Source organism: Pelodiscus sinensis, chromosome 31, assembly GCF_049634645.1.
Source record: "Pelodiscus sinensis isolate JC-2024 chromosome 31, ASM4963464v1, whole genome shotgun sequence".
Lineage (NCBI taxonomy): Eukaryota > Metazoa > Chordata > Testudines > Trionychidae > Pelodiscus > Pelodiscus sinensis.
This window is the reverse complement of record NC_134741.1, coordinates 6,720,379-6,734,464: the sequence shown is the minus strand read 5'-3', so window position 1 is coordinate 6,734,464 and position 14,086 is coordinate 6,720,379. Positions and strand designations below refer to the sequence as shown.

Sequence of the window (14,086 nt, the reverse complement as noted above, 5' to 3'; positions counted from 1 at the left end):
GCAAATGCCTTGTTTTAAAAAAAGAGTTTCTAGCAGTAAATTCTCTCATCATCATAATTTGAAGCTTCACACGTTAAAAACCCTAATCAGCAGTACAAGAGAGAAACTAAAACATGCCACCTTTAACTTAATAATTGAACAATAAAGTAATCCACTCAAATCCTCTAAAACTAGTGTGCAAAACAGAAGCATACCATTGAGTAACAGCAGGCTAATCAAAATTAGCAAAGACATCTGTAAAGTATTCTAAAATATAATGTGCCACCCCCACGGAAGTAGAAATATTTTCTTTGTCTTGCAAAACATCAAAAAGCACTGGTACCAGGTTAAAAAAAAAGCAACAACCATGGTTCTCTGTCATGACATAATGTTGTTTTTGTGGTGTTTTGTGTTGTTTTAATGTTTTGCAAATGTGTATAGAATATTGTTTTTAAATAGAAAATATTTTAAGTAAAGCAAAAGTGTAACTTTAAACAAAACAAAATTAATAATTGTGCCCAATCAATTGGCAACTCAAAATTTAGTAAAAAATAATAGTGTAAAAATTGTTTAAGCTAAAAGAATGTTAACAATGTCTCCACTGCTCCTGCTACTCTTATGGAGCTGAAGGAAAAAAAGCAAAATTTGCACTGTGAAAAGGAGGTTTGAAAGTGGGGTACCAATCCCCTTCCACTGGATTTGCTTTGCTTAAATTGCCATAAAGAAATATTTAGCTTTTGCAACTTGACACTAATTATAAAAGTGGTTTAGCCAGAGATGACAAAGAATCTATAAGTAACACAACACGGGCAAGTGAGACATCAAAATATTTAAATACAGTGAGGAAACTAGTAACCCCACCATTGCAATAATGGCCACTTGCCCTGCTATTTGTTGGTGTCGGACACCATAAAAAAATCATTAGATTAAATGATCTTTTGTTCACCTTTCCTAACCTTAAAGCTTGTAGATAAGATTCCCTTGTTCTCTTAAGTGCACTAACTTGCGCCTGCATTTTACTTAAAAGACTGTCTGCCAATATTTATACTGACTCCCGATATGCCTTTGGCATTGTCCATAATTGTAGACAGTTGTGAAAGCAACGTGGCTTCCTTACCTTTGCTGGTTCCCCATTTACAATAGCAGTTATGTAAATGTACTTCTTTGTGTTTTCCTTTACCCTCCTCCTTGTCTATTGTCAAGTGTCAAGCACACTTGGCCCCTTCTGACGAAGTTACCTATAAAAATGCCTTTGCTGATCAATCAGCAAAGAATGCAGCCCTTTCTGGCCCTCAAGCTCCTAAACATGTTCTTGTCTGCCCTTCTGTAGCCCAGCCTATGTAGACGTCCCTCACAGAACTGACTGGGCTACAAGGCAAGGCACCTGAGACTGAAAAAGCAGACTGGCTGCGGCGGGGTTTCTTGTTGCACCCCGACTCGCTCCAGCCGCCTGGTTGTGTCTCAAGCTGTCCTGCTCTACCTTGCTCGTGTGCCCCACTCGGTGGCCCACATGAGCAAAGGGGGGATGACTGCAGCAGTGAAGCAGGATTGGTTCGCCCTGCATTTTCCTGCTGTGGCGGCACAGTACTGCAGTACTTGCTCTATCTGTTTAGCTCATAGCATTGGACAATGGGTAAAAACTAAAATTGCAATACCCCCTCAACCTCCCCACTGTAGGGGACCCTTTGTGAATTTACAAATGGATTTTGTACAAATGCCTAAATCTTGTGGATATAAGTACATTCTTCTAATCATTATTATGTTTTTAGGATGGGTAGAATCTTATCCTTATAAACATGCTGATGCTACTATGGTTGCCAAGAAACTCCTCAGAGAATTAATCCCCCGGTTCGGAGTGCCTCTTTCTTTAGACAGTAACTGGGGAACTCATTTCACAGGACAAGTAGTTCAAAAGGTATGTGCTGCTCTAGGAATCCAACAGCATTTACACTGTGCATACCATCCACAGTCCAGTGGAGCGGTAGAAAGAAAAAACTCTGCCCTAAAGACCAAATTAGCTAAAATCTGTGAGGACTCTGACCGTAATTGGCCAGATGCATTACCTTTGGCCTTAATGTATATTGAGGTACAGGGAATAGGAAACATGGGTTATCTCCCCACAAAATGTTAATCGATAGACCTATGAGATTATTACACACCCTGCCTAGAGCACCGCATCAATTTGATCTACATATAATAGATGATGTTATGTTAAGTTACTGTAAAGCCTTAATGAAATGTGTAGGGTCTATTCACACTCAGGCCAAGAAAGCCCTTCTTGAACCTGCATCAGAGCCATGTCATCCTTTAAAGCCTGGAGTCTGGGTTTACATCAAGGCACACCAGCAGAATAATGCCCTCCAACCTCACTGGAAAGGGTCTTACCAAGTCCCACTCACACTGCTGTAAAATGTGAAGGACTCCAGAGCTGGGTACATGCATAGCACTGCAAAAAGGAACCTCCCCTGGCTGATCTACATCCGTTCTCAGCTACTGCACCTCCAATTGCAGAGCAATCAGTTATACATTCTACAGAAACAGAGTCTCCACGATATAACTTAAGATCACGAAGGAAAGAGAATTTAATAATCCCCACGATTGAATTGTTTGGTACAAGATCTGTCGTTTTCATGATTTGGGGAGTTATAGGAGTTTGTTATTGGATATATATATATATATATATATATATATATATATATATATATATATATACTCCACACGCAGGGCCAGGTAGGGAGGCAGAGCTTCAAAGTCTCAATGCGGGGATGAGACGATGGTGTAGGGAAGAGGGGTTTGGATTTATTAGGAACTGGGGACACTTTTGGGAGAGGGGGAGCCTATACAGGAAGGATGGGCTCCACCTAAACCAGGGTGGAACCAGACTTCTGGCACTAAACTTTAAAAAGGCCGTAGAACAGTTTTTAAACTAAGAGATGAGGGAAAGCCGATTGGTGTGGAGATGCACGTAAATCAGATGGAGACTTCTTTTAGAGGAGAATCCGTTGATAGAGATTCTCTAAGCTGTAGTCAGAAAGAGAGGAGGGGAGAGGACAAACCATGGGCCAGAGTAGACAAGCAACTGCATATAAAGGAATCCAATGCATCAGGGAAGGGCAGACAAATAAGTAGTGGCAAATTTTTAAAGTGCTTCTACACAAAAGCTAGGAGTCTGACTAATAAGATGGGTGAACTAGAGTACCTCGTATTAAAGGAGGAGATTCACATAATAGGCATCAGTGAAACCTGGTGGGATGAGGAAAATCTGTGGGACACAATCATACCGGGGTATAAAATATATTGGAAGGATAGAGCAGGCCAGGTGGATGGTGGAGTGGCACTGTATGTGAAAGATAATGTAGAATCAAATGAAATAAAAATATTAAATGAAGCAATAGGTTCAATAGAATCGCTATGGATAGTAATTCCATGCTCCAATAATAAGAAATTAGCAGTAGGGATATGTTATCGACCACTTGACCAGGACAGCGATACTGACATTGAAATGCTGAGGGAGATTAGAGAGGCTACCAAAATAAAAAAGTCTATAATAATGGGGGATTTTAATTATCCCCATATTGACTGGATACATGTCACCTCAGGAAGAGAACCAGAGATAAAATTTCTCAATGTCTTAAATGACTGCTTCTTGGAGCAGCTGATACAGGAACCCAGAAGGGGAGAGGCAATTCTCAATTTAGTCCTTAGTGGAGCGCAGGATCAGGTCCAGAAGTTAACCATTACAGGACCGCTTGGGAATAGTGACCATAACATAATAACATTTAACATTCCTGTGGTGGGAAGAACACCTCAGCAGTCCAGCACCCTGGCATTTAATTTCAAAAAGGGGAATTACACAAAAATGAGGAGGTTAGTTAAACAGAAATTAAAAGGCACAGTGACTAGAGCCAAATCCCTGCAAGCTGCATGGAAACTTGTTAAAGACACCATAATAGAGGCCCAACTTAAATGTATACCCCAAATTAAAAAACATAGCAAGAGACCTAAAAAAGAGTCACTGTGGCTTAACCACCATGTAAAAGAAGCAGTGACGGACAAAAAGGCATCTTTTAAGAAGTGGAAGTCCAATCCTAGTGAGAGAAATAGAAAGGAACATAAACACTGTCAAATCAAGTGTAAAAGTGTAATAAGAAAAGCAAAAAAAGATTTTGAGGAACAGCTAGCCAAAAACTCAAAAAGAAATAACAGAATGTTTTTAAGTACATTAGAAGCAGGAAACCTCCTAAAAAGCCTGTGGGTCCCCTAGATGATCGAGATATAAAAGGAGCAATCAAGGACCATAAAGCCATTGTGGAGAAACTAAATTATTTCTTTGCTTCAGTCTTCACAGCTGAGGACGTTAGAGAAATTCCCAAATCTGCACCGTCCTTTGTGAATCTTAGGAACTGTCCCGGATTGAAGTGTCATTAGAAGAGGTTTTGGAACAAATAGAAAAACTTAATGTTAACAAATCTCTGGGATTGGATGGCATTCATCCAAGGGTTCTAAAAGAACTCAAATGGGAAATTGCTGAACTATTATCTGTGGTTTGTAACCCATCCTTTAAATCGGCTGCTGTACCTGATGACTGGAAGGTAGCTAATGTGACACCAATATTTAAAAAGGGCTCTAGAGACGATCCTGGCAATTACAGACTGGTAAGTCTAACTTCAGTACCGGGCAAATTAGTTGAAACAATAGTAAAGAATAAAATTGTGAGGCACAGTAGAAGAACATAATTGGTTGGGCAAAAGTCAACATGGTTTCGGTAAAGGGAAATCATGTCTTACTAATCTATTAGAGTTCTTTGAAGGGGTTAACAAACATGCAGACAAGGGGGATCCAGTAGATATAGTATACTTAGATTTTCAGAAAGCCTTTGACAAGGTCCCTCACCAAAGGCTCTTGTGTAAATTACATTGCCATGGAATAAGTGGAAAGGGCCTTTCATGGAACCACTTGTAACGCTTGCCAAATCACCAATGAAACTTATTCTGAGTTTCTACCTTGGGACCCTACCACAAAAAACCTCTCTAGTGTTCCCTATCATTGGTATTTGCTTGGTCCATTGCTTAGAGGAACACAGAGTTGGGATTGAAACATAACTGGTACAAAAAGCTAAGGCCAGCTCTGTGGGAAATATGCTAGTCACTGGGATCGTAGAGGATTTACAACTGTTAAACACACTAAGCCAGGGCATCTCCTATTGTGCGGGCCACATGGCCATACCAACTTGCCAAAATATTGGCATCGTTGGTGTGCAGTTGAAAGTGCTCTATTAATGCCCAACACAATATTTAGAACAAAAGAACTGCCCCAGCAGTGGGCCCATGAACAAAAGCGGGGGCTCCAAATTCCATCTTGGATAAAAAAAAACTTAAAAAAAGTTTTTATTAACCTGTCTCCCGCTGCACCGTTGAAACTTGAGGCCCAAATAAACCAGTTAGCACTTGCATTAGAAACAGTGGCAAATGACACAGCCCAAGGATTTGAACTTATTATGGAAGAAGCTAAGCAAAATCAGGAAATGACATTAAAAAACCGACTAGCATTAGATTATTTGCGAGCCGAACAAGGAGGCGTATGTGCCTTAATTAAAGGAGGACCATGCTGTACATATATTCCCAACAATTCTGGTAACTTGACCAGCATCATTAAAAGCATTAGAAAAACTGCCCAAAAGGTAAATAACCTCCATAGTTGGTCATTGTGGGAATGGGCCACGGCCAACATAAGCTCATGGGGACAGAAACTGTTACAATAGATATTATAGGGGGTAAGAATTTTTTTGCGTAATTATCATTGTTATTCACTTGCTTAAAGTTTTAATAACCAAATTATGTATAACCACCGCAAAGGCACTTAGCCCTACAATGTCACGATAAATTCAACCTATGTATCTGGAAATGCAGCAAAAGGAAGAAGACATTGACAAAGAAATACAAAGCCTAATGCTGGTGAAAGGACAATTGTAAGAGGCAAAAGCAGGTGACAAGACAGCACTGTCTATTCAGTAATTGATCTTCAGATAAAGAGTCATGAGAGGGACGTCTGCAGCTTGTCTACTGCACTCTTGGACTGATGAAAGTGTGAGACTATAAAGTCTCAAAGGGGGGAATGTGGAGGTAGGCCTCGCTAGCCTGGCCAAAGACTGAACCGTACGCAGTGCGTCCTGCGTCAGTTGAGCAAGAAACCACAATGCTCTTAAACAAACTAACAAAAAAACACACTGCTTGCTATTTGTTATCTGGTCAAGCAAAGGTTACTATTTAAGGACAAAGTGCCTTACTTCTTCTTTTCTCTGTAAATTTCCACTGTGACTTTGTAAGAAGGTATAAATATCTCAGGCATTTGAGTGTGAGGAAGGGGCTTGTATTGGTAAGGGGTGACTCCCTGTCGTCTGTGACAACCCCCTCCCCAGCTGGGTTATTAAGGTGGTTTTGTCTGCCTTGAACCCTAAAGCTAGCATGTGTTTATTCCACGACAGCTGGGAGCAGCCGAAGCCAAGAGCCCTGTTCTACTGTGTCAACAATTTCTGAGGTGGCATGAAATCCCCTCTCCAGTTTCTAACCCTGAAATATCATCATCTTTAGGATGTCATTCCTGGCCTCTTGATACAGCCTTTGAACTCTGATTGCAGAGCTATGTCTACACTGGCAGGTTCTTGTGCAAGAATCTGCAGAACATCCACACTGCCCGCCCGCTCTTGCGGAAGAAGATTTACAGTACGGCGTGGTAAGAGAGGGCTTCTAGTGCAAGAGCTACGCTCTTTTTTAACAGGTGTAAGCCCTCTTGCACAGGGGCTCTTGCACAAGAGGGCAGTGTGGACGCTCGGCAGGGGTTTCTTGCGCAAGAAAGCCCTATGGCTAAAATGGCCATAGGAAAGTTCTTGCACAAGAGAGCATGCACACCACCATGGATGCTCTTGCACAAAAGCACAGCTCACACATGGCAGTGTGGACATGTTCTTGCACAAAACCTCTTACGCAAGAACCCAAAAGTGTAGACATAGCCAAGATGTTTGCTTACCAGAGATGGAGAGATGCCAAAATAGACTCAGCCATATTGAGAAAGGCTCCTGCCAAAGCCAGGGATTGAGCCAGGGACCTTCAAATTTTCAGTTTAACATGCTCCCAAATGCGCTACTTTGGCAACTGTTTGCGGCTTTCTGAGGCCAACACTTCTCTCAGGCATGTTTCTCTCTGCAGTAGTGGTTTCCTTCTCTCCAACACTCCTTCCCATTTAGCCTTTTTCTGAACCAGCAGTTCTACCCGTGGCCAGGGGAGGCCTCTTCTGTGACCCAGAAACACATAGGAAAATGTGAGAAAAGGGCATCACAAGGTACCACTTGGAGTTGAACCTAGAATCTTTTGTTTACTAGACAGGTGCTTTAGCCAACTGAGCCATGGTGTCCTCCTCAGGAACTTTGGTGAAACTGTTCTATTCTATGGTCCCAGACAACATCATTGACTCCCAAAGTGCCTCCAATCCCCATTTCCCTCCAGGCCTGGCAGTGTCTGGCTCCCTGGGCACAGAAGGCTACAGCTCGGTAGGCAGAGGCTCTAACATGCACATCTCCCCCAGCCACTGGGACTGTAGAGTTGCCTTTGAGGTTTGGCATAGTTGAGGGGAAGGAGAAGTGCAGCAAACACTGATCATCTGGCTTGTAAATTCCTTGGTCCTAGGGTTTGGGTTGAAGTCCCCAGGAGGGGACCTGGCCTTCCTCAATTTGCTCCTTTCCTGAAGGCACAGAATTAAGGAGAGAGAATTTTTTAACCCCACAGCAATCTGAGTTGGCCAAGGAGTTAGCAAGAAATTTTTTGTCAACATTTAAGTAGAGGCAAGGAAACCCTCAGGGGTGTTTCTGTGTGTTTGTAGACTGAGGTTCATTCAAGTGGTTTGTTTTTTTGTGGACCTGCCCTGACCGCACCCCTAGAGACTCTGGAACAAAGAAGACACATGAGAAGAACCCAACTTTCTTCCTTTTGCTGTGAAATGGATGGATCTAGCTCAGGTTTCACTCAAGGGGTCCGTCTGCATGTGAAGTACCTGTGACAGCACCTGTGCTCCTCTGCCCCTCATCAGCAATGCCATATACTTGAGGGAGCAGGTGCCCCGAGACTTGTAGAAGAGACAACCTGGACCAGCCACCATTAGTCAAACACCTTTTGATAGCTCAGCTGGCAGAGCAGAAGACTGTAGTGTGTGCTTGGCAAGCAATCCTTAGATTGCTGGTTCAACTCCAGCTTGAATGAGTGATTATTTCATTTCTGGCTTAGCCTTAGCAGAAGGCAACAAAGGTGGTTGCCTTGGGTCTATGTCTTCAGAGCCCTCCACTGCAATTGACAGAAAGATTGTGGGTACAAGCCATTAATCACATTTCTTGGGTTGTGCAGGTTCTGTCCACACACAAAAGTTCTTTTGGAACAATGGCCGTTATTCCACAACAACAATGCAAGAGTCTACACAGCAATTCCGTTATTATGAAATAATTCTGAAGTAACAGACGGCTTATTCCGACTTCTGCAAACCTCACTCTACAAAGAATAACACCTGTTCCAAATTAGCTATTTTTTAAAAAGGCCTGTGTAGCTGTGCCACTGCTGCTAGTTTGAACTAGCCCCTCCACGGGGCCATTCTAAGTTATTCTTCCTGAGGCTTTAAATCGGGATAGCTCGTCTACACTGGGGAGCCTGCCTCGGACTATTCTGAGGTTTCCCTGCAGTGTAGACCTGCTAGTTTGAAATAAACTATTTTGGAATCACTATTCAAGAACAGCTTATTCCAAAATAAATGTGCCGTGTAGTCGTAGCCAGAGAGATGAAGCAGCAGGAGGGAAGCCAGGAGTGCAGAGTCCAGCCACAGTTGCAGGAGCTGCAGAGGTTGCACTTACAGGATCTTTGGGCACTGACACCCCCTGGGAATCACAAGGGCACTTGGCGCTGGCTCACCTGTCCCAGCAATTGCAGTCAGAGCCCTGCCTTGCCAGTGCCAGGCACAGCAGCCTCTCAGGGTTTAGGTTGGAGTCCCCAGGCTGGGGCCCGGCCTCCTTCCATTGGTCCCTTCTTGAGGCCACAAAACTGACAACAGATAATTCCTTTGCCCTGCAGCAATCTCTGTTGGCCAAAGGGTTAGCAACCGAATATTTGCCCAAGTTTAAGTGCAACAGCAGAAATTACTGTGAAGTGTGTTTCTGTGGTGTAGGGGTTATCACATTTGCCTAACACGCAAAAGGTCCCTGGCTCAAAGTGAGGCAGAAACACAGGGTCTTCTCTTACTGCGGTTCCCCTGGGTACCCACAAGGCAATTCCAGCGTCTGCCCTCTGGTGTAGGGCTGGGCTGCAAGTGTGCTGGCTTTCAGGAGCATGTGGGAGACAGATAAACAGGTTAGGCTGAAATTGGAGGAGGCAGGGCTGGGGCTGAGACTTCTCAGTGATGCCTTACCTGAGACCAGGTCATTGCAGCCACACAGTCCAGGGCCCACACTGGCAGTGCCACGACTGTGGCTGTTCACCTTTGGGGCAGTGTGGCTGGTGCTTTTGCCGCACAGGGACAGAAAACTACATAATGTCCCACCTCATGCCCAGACCCCAGCCACCCTGTTCCCCTCGCTTTCTTCCCACCGAGCACCCCCAGCTTCCTTTTACACCTTCCCTTGTTCCTGCTCCCCCGCCCTGCTCCTTATTCCATGTTCCTTCTGCACCCTTTCTCCTGGCCACACACGGCTCCTTGGCGCTTCTCAAGCCAGGCCCTGCAAGGAGCCACCAGGCAGGAACCAGCCTTGGAGCTTCGCTTGCACCGGATCTGGTAGTTTCCCACCACATCTCACCTGAGAAGAGGTGACTTGTTCTCCTTCCTTCTGATCTTACATCTCCGCTCCCTTCAAAGGTCTCTGCTGCCTCGGGACCCGCCTCCTCAGGGCGCTGCCCCTCTGCCACTGGGCTGGTAGCGGGAGACTCTACAGTCTCTGCACTTGGGCTGAGAAGTCTCACGGGGACACGTCTGTTGATGGCATTAGTCAGCCTGATGGCCAGCCGGATCCATTCGGTAGCGCTGCTGGAGAGGGAGCTTTACAAGTGCCCAGTGTCCATTGGTATTTTCTGGGGCTCTGTGTAGGGGATTGGGCTTGGCCATCTTCTCCACGGGAAATGCCTCTTCTTTGGAACAGCTGCTCCCAGGAGTTCATGGAACTTCTTCTCAGCTTGGGAAAGGGACGACTCAGGGGCGATGGGACAGAGTTTTATGTAATGATGACAGGGTTGCAGAAAGCAAATAAGAATTTTTTTCTTCTACTCAACATCCCGGGTGACAGAATGAAACTGGTAAGTAACCAAATTAAAAATAAACCCAAAGGAAGCATTTTTGCGCCCAGTGGAACTCCTTGCCAGAGGATGTTGAAAAGGTGAAATCTACAAGAAGGTCCAAAACAGAACTGGATAATTTAATGCAGGAAAGGTCAATCAATGGCATTTAACCAGGATGGACAGGGAAGGTGTCCCTAGCTGGTGTGTTCTAGAACCTAGGAATTGGTGACAGGAGGGATCATTTAACAATTGTCTGTCCTGTGGATTCCCACTGGGCAATGAAATCGGCTGCTGTCATGAGACAGGATCCTGGGCTAGTTGGGCAACTGGCATGGCCCAGTCTGGCTGTTCTGATGTTCTCTTTGGTTTCTGTTCTTATCCCCTGTGGGCATGTCATGAAGGGGACAGAAACTGGAAAAATATCTATTAATGTGTCCCTGATGGTCTAGTGGCTAGGATTCAACACTTTCACTGGCGGGCTTGGTTCCATTCCCAGTCAGGGAAACCAACCTCAGTTTTCACATGACTACCACCTACTCATTCATCTTACCTCATTGTTACAGCAGGTGTGACCCAAGAGGTTCGCTCAGGGCCCCTTTCCCACCTCTCCCTCACTGCCAAGACAGCACCTGCCATTTTCACAAGCCCTTGAGAAGGGGAAGAGTTGGGTGACTCAAACTGCCCCTCCCCTCTCCCATGTGGGCAGCCCTGCAGGAAGCTCTGTGGCACACACAGCACTAGCCCAGCGCAGGGTCAGGTTGGCACAAGATCCATTGGTTCAGTTTGGTTGTTGAAGGAGACAACACAGAACTGGCTCCAGCCCCCACTCAGTAACCTGGGGAAATGACCCACCAGGCCTGGGCCCCTCGGAGAGGCAACGATTCCCCACTGGCCAGGGCAGAGCCTCCCTCTGACACAGTCATGGAGCCTTCTCCCCCTGGTCCTGCCTCCCCCACTTCACTCAGCTCTCACTGATTGGTTGTACCTGGCAGGGGCCTCACTGCTAGTCAGTGTTCCTGTTCCAGGAGCAGGGTGAATTTTGTCTTGTGATCCAATATGAGGTCATGTGAGTCTATTCGGGGGTGAGCTCCCCTGGCGCCTGCCACTTACTAACAAATATCTTAGCTACATGTTATGGGAGAAAGACACTAACCCAAGGGATAATTAACACTGGGCTGCGGCTAGTCTCTGCCTCCCCCAGGGCCAATAGGAAACAGATGGGAGACAAACCATGAGGCAGATCCAAGAGGCTGGCTACTTCCAGTGTGAGAAGCACATGGAAAAAGACTCAGAAGCAGGTGGGAGAACAGCAGGAAGACATCAGGGCTACCTCTACATTTGCATGATCTTGTGCAAATACTCTTTAGTGCAAAGGTTGTTGCCAGGGTCATATTTAGGCATACGTGGAGTATGCAGTCACGTAGGGCACCACACTTTCTGGGGCACCACTCTGCCGGCCCGGCATGGAGGGGAAGCATACGCATGCGTGCTGCACCAGAGCCAGTAGGGGTGCTGCTGGCTCTTACGGCCCCACCAGAAGACCCCACCGGGCCTAGGGATTCCGGCGAGAAGGCCGGCAAGCTGACCCCGGCTGGGGAAGGAGAGTTGTCATAGAATCATAGAACTGGAAGAGACCTCAGAAGGTCAAGTCCAGCCCCCTGCTCTAGGCAGGACCAATTCCAACTAAATCAACCCGGCCAGGGCTTTGTCAAGCCGAGACTTAACAGCCTGGGCGGCAGTGTTGGGAGGAGCTGGGGCTGTGCTGGGGGTGGGGTCACACACGCTGAGCCGGAGGTGGCGGGGTCACGCGTGGCTTGGCGTTGCAGTGCCATTTTTAAAAACAGCCAAGCCGCGCCTTGGCAGGAGATGCGCCGAGCAAGGCGCAGGGGCGTAGAGCCTCGCTAGAGGTGGGACTGTCATCTTGTGATGGGCTGGGGCTGTGAGCACTGAGCGGCCTGGCTCTGGCACGTGGTCTGGAGCCCAGGCTGTGGGGACTTCTGGGGCCCAATCGCAGCAGACTCCAGCCCTGCAAACGGGAAGGCAAAAGGTAGGCGAGGTGAGGCGAGGCGAGGGGTGGGAGAGGAAGGGGCTTGTGCAGATGGGAGGGGGCAGGTCAGGAGAAGAAAGGGGAAGACACCAAGGGGTTGGGGTGCAGGAGAGATTAATGTGGTGGGGGGGCAAGTGCAGACAATAAGGAAAAGGGCAGGAGGGGAGGTGTCATTGGGGGGGACAGGGTGATGTTGGGAGAGGAGAGGAGAGGGCATTGGGAACTGGAGGGGGAGGTGCTGGGGAGAAGGCTTAAAGGAAGTGGTGGGCATGAGAAAGGTGGGGATGATGCAAGGCATGTGTGAGGGCACAGAGGGGCAGGAGGGGAATGGGGCAGAGAGTGGTGAGGGGGTGGGCATCAGGAAAAAAGAGGGGAAAGGGAAGGCACCAGGAAGGTCCAGGGCTAAGGGAAGGTGCAGGTGTCAGGGGATTCTGGAGGTGAAGCAGAAAGGCAGACACCTGCAGGGGAGAGGCCAGAACCAGAGGAGAGAGGCAGGGCAAGTATGAAGAGGGAGGTGTTAGATGAGGGGATGAGGAGGGGTAGCTCACCTGATCAGAGTGGGGCTACTGGAGGAGTGGGCACAGGGGAGAGAGAAGGGCTGGTGGAGGGGGGCATGTCTCAGGAAGGCTGAGGGCAGTGAGAAGGGCAGGAGTCAGGAGGGCAGAGGAGGGTGGGGGGTTGGAGGCAGCAGGCACCAGGGGAGCTGATGGAGCAAGGGGAGGAGACATGGCAGCAGAGGGGAAAGGTAAAGGTTTATAAGATATTTATTAATAACTTGGGTGCCACAGTGGCACATCCAAACAAGCCACATGATCTTAGTACTGGTGCACAACACAAAATTCATTCTCCTCATGGGAGGAAACTCTTAGGCTACGTCTACACTGGCATGATTTTGTGCAAGAGCATCCATGCCAGTGTAGACGCTCTCTTGCGCAAGAAAGCCCTAATGGCCATTTTCACCATAGGGCTTTCTTGCTCAAGAAATTCATGTTGCCTGTCTACATAGCCTCTTGCGCAAGAACAGTTGCGCAAGAGGGCTTATTCCTGAGCGGGAGCATCATAGTTCTTGCGCAAGAAGCCCTGATTTCATACATTACAACGTCAGTGTCCTTGTGCAAGAACTCCTTGTCAGTGTAGACAGGCAGTAAGTTTTGCAGCAAAAATGTTTGCTTTTGCATAAAATCATGCCAATGTAGACATAGCCCAGCATCAGGACCAGAGCAGTACAAATAAAACCAGGAATTAAAGAAAAGCCAGGACAAGATGATAAAGTGAAGTCCCTGCTTCTCCCTACTTCAAAACTAATATTGAACTTTTTAACAGTAGCCAACCACTCACCCTGTGCTCTCTTCCTCCAGCTTCCCAACAGGAAAGAAGAAACAACCATCAAGAGCAGACAGCAAATACATTAAAGTAACACTATTTGCTCACTTAATACTCAGAAAAGAACACTATTACTCATTCTCATAGTTAGCAAGACCAACCACTTTCAGCTGCATTTCTCCAGTTATTAACTATAGAAATGATCCTTGAAAATACAGTGTTAGCAGGGCTAGGCTCAGTACACAACCACATTCATGTGCATTCACTTTCTCTTCATGGGGAATGTTTTCACACAACACTTAGAAAACTAAAGAACAGAAATAATCTTAGCCAAGTGCTTGTCCCATTCAAACACACTCCACCAGATTTAAAAATCTGTATATTACAATATGCTCCATGTCCCTGTTTACAGCCATATGCCTCCTGATTAGCATGT

General features: G+C 46.3%; 1 non-coding gene across 1 annotated transcript; it reads right to left on the bottom strand.

Moving 5' to 3' along the window:
• Nucleotides 1-13,656: 13,656 nt before the first annotated feature.
• Nucleotides 13,657-13,872, bottom strand: LOC142821675 (small nucleolar RNA U3). Its single transcript, XR_012898363.1, has one exon. It is a non-coding gene; the product is annotated as a small nucleolar RNA U3 (small nucleolar RNA).
• Nucleotides 13,873-14,086: the final 214 nt, after the last annotated feature.